Genomic DNA, 4943 nt, shown 5'->3' with positions numbered 1-4943 from the left:
TAACAATGCTTGATGGGAAATGTACTCATTACCTTGCTCATGTAACTGTAACCCCTCTGTACAGTATTTTTACAATAAAAAACATTTAAAAATTATTTCCAAAGGCTATTTAATCAATTCCTAAGCATAACAAATCTCCAAATCAGTGTCTGGAATGCTAGAGGTAATGAAGTTGCTAGAAACAATTTCTGTTAGTTTTACTGGGCTTAATAGATTCCTTTCTTCTTCCGTGCTGAGAGAGCACTAAAACTATCTTGCTCAGTTGTTATTTATTTTCTTGTATTGACACATATAAAGTTTGGATTATTTTTGGTCCTATGTAGCCCACAAATGACTTGAAGACAAGTCAAGAATCTTCTAAAATGGATTAAGAAGAAGGGAAACTAAAAATAATGTAATTCTGAAACCATATTTGAACATAGGCTTCAATACTGTGGTTTGATTAAGGAAAACAACCAACAGATGCTTTTTTGGTTAGATTTCTCTTCTTGAGGGCTATCTGTGGAGGCTTGCAGGACTAGAGATGAACAAAGATGCTCAAATCAAAAGCTGTCACTTCAGCCTACCAGGACCTGGAGCCCATGACTTTCTGCAGTATTTATGGTGTTAGAGAAAAAGCCCTCCCAGGTTCCTGCCAAAGGCTGTGAATGCAGCACTTTTCTGGTTGATGCTGTCCCCAGAAAGGATTCCCAGATTCTCCATGATTCCTACTTCACCATCAAGGTTTCACGACCAGCCCTTTCAATCATGGGCCGAGTGAGGGTGCTCTTTCTTGTTGAATAGATAATATACTCCAGCAAGACTTGGGAATTTTGAGGATCCAAGCCAAGGTGAAGCGGCACCTTGAGTCAGGCTGAGTAAAACAGGCCAAATAAGAGGGAAAGGATGACTTTGCAAAAGAGGGAAAGGATGACTTTGGTGCAGCCAAATTCTGTAAGCCCCAGGCTAGGGTCTATTTGCAACTCTATCTGTCTAAACCTTCTTAAGTCCAGAAGTCTCTTCAATCTACTGGGGCATAGGGAATATATGAGGGATGCAATGATCTCAAAACATGGGCATTTTTGCCATCTCAAAGAAAGCTGTGATGAGGATGAGCATGACACTCACTGCTCTTTTGGATGAGGCCTTTCCCCTTTCCTTACAGCTTGTATTTACTTCCTCCTCTTCATTGGAATTCCAAGTGAAAGAGGTGAATGAGAGGACTAGCTCACATATTCTGCTAGTTATTTTCAATACCTAGTTGTTTAAAATAATGTCCTGCTGGTTGGATTTTAAATGGGGCTGGAGTGAGATGGGGGCTTTTTTTTTCCTTTGCCTCTTTCTCATATGATGCCAACAGGGGACACTGGGTATTTGGAAGAGTGATCAGAGAAGGTAGGAGAACTCACCTGTCCTCCAAGATTTGGCTGCTAGACCCTGGCAATGGTTAGTGTTGGGGCAGGTTGCCAGTTGCTTCTGATGGATGGCTGAGCCTTTGAACCTTAACAACATTAGGAAATTGCTTGTAGCATCTGAAAAGTACAGGATGGTGAGATAAAGGCGGAAGAGTCCCAACCCCCTGATGAGGTTGTGTGGAACGAGCCCTGGGGCGGAGAGAATAAAATGATAGCAGGGCAACACCATGCGGCTTTAGGTTTTCTTTCCTTCCCACTCTTCATTTTGTTGTCTGTCCTTCCCTTTCATTTCTTTTTGGCACTAGATACCCACAGCAATTCTCGTGGCATACTCAAGAATGAAAATAAGGCAGCCATGGTTGCAGGTGGATTATTGTTTTCAGAAGGTGGTTATGTGCCTATTCTGGGTTTAAAATGTATCTGTTTTTCTCACACATCTAGTGATGCCCCACCTGCTTACTTGCACATGATCATCTATAATGAACACAGTGACTCTTGCCACATCTAAATTCATATCCTTTGTGCCTGTCTCCATTTTCAAGCATGGGGTTAAGAAGCCAGAGTCAACCTGCTGCTCTGCCCAAAGACAACTCTAATATCAGGAGATCATTTGTTTCTAATATGTTTGGGGTGGCATTTCAGTGATTTCACTTCTTTCCACGTGCATCCATCCCCCTTTTGATGATGTATACTAATGAAAAGTTGTGAAAAAGTGCAGACTGAGGCGATTTGAGTCAGTGTCTCACAATGAGTGCCTTCTGTAAATAGCCTCATATGATCTCCATAGAAAGAGGAAGTCTTGGTGCCCTTGTGGTAGCTGGCAGATCTCCCAATGAGGAGGAGGAGGAAGAGGAGAGGGTAAAGAATGAGGAAGAGGAAGATGAGATGGAGGAAATGGAGGAGGAGGGGAAAACCCCAGAAATATTCTGGTCAGAACTGGATGGAAAGGGGGAAGTCCTGGTAGCCTAGTGGTAATTTTCAGATATCCCTAGGAGGACAAATAAAGAGGAGGAGGGGGAAGAAGAAGTGTGGGTGGTGGAGAAGAAGGAAGAGACAGAAGAGGAACAGGTAGAGGAGATGAAGGAGGAGGAGAAAGAAGAGGAAGAAATGGAGGAGAAAGAGGATGAAAAGAAAGGAGGACGAGGTATAGGAGGAGAAAGATATCCAGAATTATGATGTTGGTTTCCATAAAACTCGATGTCCCCACCCTCTCCTGTGGTTTCCTGTGACTCTAGGCAGAACGAGACTTCTCTGTTGTCACATATGTGTTTAAAGTCATTAAGATGGAGCCTGTTTCCCTAAAACTTCATTTGAAATACCACATTGAGGATACCATAAAGTTTGGTTTCTTCCAAGAACACGATCATCGGGGTGAGCCTTCTCAATGGAGAAGGCCCAAGGTCATACCAAGCTCAGCCTTGGTGAAGCTCAGCTGGGAATTTTTAGTTCCTTATAGTCTAGTGGTTTCAGAATTGTTGGGGGCAGGAGGATCCTGTGGCTTCTGCATCTTGACAGATAAGCAATACACACTAGACACAGGTGAGGTGAGGAGCTATTATCTGCTGAATCTGATGGTCCTGGCTTGGAATTGGCCTTTTACAACTCTCCAAATCCCTCCACTCAATTGAGTTGAGTTGATCCAGCCAGTTACAAGTATAAAAGGAGAAATACAAGCAAAGGCTTCCTGTCCCAGAGCATGTCTAGAGCAGCAGAAACAGTATACTCTGCTTATGAAAAGGCTATACTACAAGAAAAGGAAACTGGAGGGAAGAGAGAGACATTTTTTCACTGTCACCAATCTAACAAGTCCCTCCACTCTCCATGAGAAGCATAAGAAGGGGGAAGAGGGACACATTCCTATCTTTTCTCATTGTAAGAATTGATGTCTACATGTATTGTGAGAAGAAACCTCTCTGTAAAGTGCCATTCTGAATCAACATCGTTTCATGAGTAAATTCTCAGCTAACCTGTATAGACCAGCAGAGAACCACTGGCCTAGGGGGAGATGATCAGAATTGAACTTTACATAATTCTAATCTTTCATGGAAGATGGATAAAGATGAGCCTGAAAGGGAGCATGAAAAGAAAGGTGCAGAGAGATGGAAGAAAACCCAGGAGAAATTGTCTGTGGTGTCGACGATCCACTGAGATGAAGATAGGGATTGCAATATGCCCATTTAATTGAGAGAAATGGAAATTACAAGCTGGGCCCCAGTGGTTCACACTTGTAATCTTAGCTACTCAGGAGGCTGAGATCGGAAGACTGAGGTTCAAAGCCAGCCCAGGCAGGAAAGTCCATGAGACTCCCATCGCCAATAAACTACTCAGAAAACCAGAAGTGGTGCTGTGGCTCAAAGTGGTAGAGTGCTAGTCTTGAGTGAAAGAGCTCAGGGACAGCGTTCAGGTCCTGAATTCAAGCCCCATGACTGCCAAAGAAAATGGAAGTTACAATCAGCTGATGCTGAACTCTGTTGGCAGGGAGTGAAGACTAAAATCCAACTGGAGGAGGAGGGAAGGTGAGCACAGAGTATAGAAACTGAGACTGGGTGTTAATTCCTTGGTATTCAATGTGACCCCCAGGGAGCAGCAACAGAATCTTCTAGGAGCTTGTCAGAAATACATATCCATAAGTCTTATCCCAGACCTATGTAGTCAAAATGTGTCTTTGAACAAGTGCCCCAGGTATCAAAGTGATTTTTACATACATGAAAATTTGAATAGCACTAATAGGCAATTCATCATTGTCTTCTGCTCCTCCTCCTCCTCCTCCTCTTCCTCCTCCTCCTCCTCCTCCTCCTTCCTTCTTCCTTGTTCTTTTTATTTTGTCCTGTTCCAGGAGCTTTAACTCAGGGCGTGGGCACTGTCCCTGAGCTTTGTTGTTCAAAATTAACATTCTACCACTTGAGCCACACCTCTACTTCCAGATTTGTTTTAGGGAGTAGTTTATTGGAGATAAAAAAAATCTCACAGACTTTCTGCCTGGGTTGGCTTCAAACTATGATCCTCAGATCTCAACCTCCTGAGTAGCTAGGATTTACAGGCACCCTGAAATTCTTTGAAGGTAGTAGTGATGGAGCAGAATGGAGCAGACTTTGTATGCAATGAGTTTGCTGCATGCAAGTGCCTTAAATATAGTACTTTCTATAGACTTAAGAGAACTACATATGGTTGAACATCTTGGATCTGTAAAAAATAAAATGTGCAATTTACAAACTCATAAATCAGAACTCTGATTACATTCCTATTTTGAGACATTTGTTAGATTCCAATTTTTTATGATTTTATTAAGATGTCAAGGATAGTTGCTCTTTGATACTGTTATTCAAGCAGTGGATGTCCATGGAGAAAAATAAATGTATTTGTGAGTGCAAAGGCAATAAATACAATGAGAAAGAAAAGAATTGAAAATCACCTGCTGCATGTCAGAGGTATGCCAAAAAAGCAGTTCTCTCCTTGAACGCTGGAAACTTAGAGATTTTGTTCGAAGGTCTATTCTTAGTCATGAAATCAATTTGGGAATGGGCACATTCTTGAGCATACTTAATGTAA

This window comes from Dipodomys merriami, unplaced genomic scaffold (assembly GCF_024711535.1).
Source record: "Dipodomys merriami isolate MVZ:Mamm:240054 unplaced genomic scaffold, mDipMer1.0.p SCAF_3, whole genome shotgun sequence".
NCBI classification, from domain to species: domain Eukaryota; kingdom Metazoa; phylum Chordata; class Mammalia; order Rodentia; family Heteromyidae; genus Dipodomys; species Dipodomys merriami.
The sequence above is the reverse complement of the archived record's forward strand: the minus strand, read 5'-3'. Positions refer to the sequence as shown.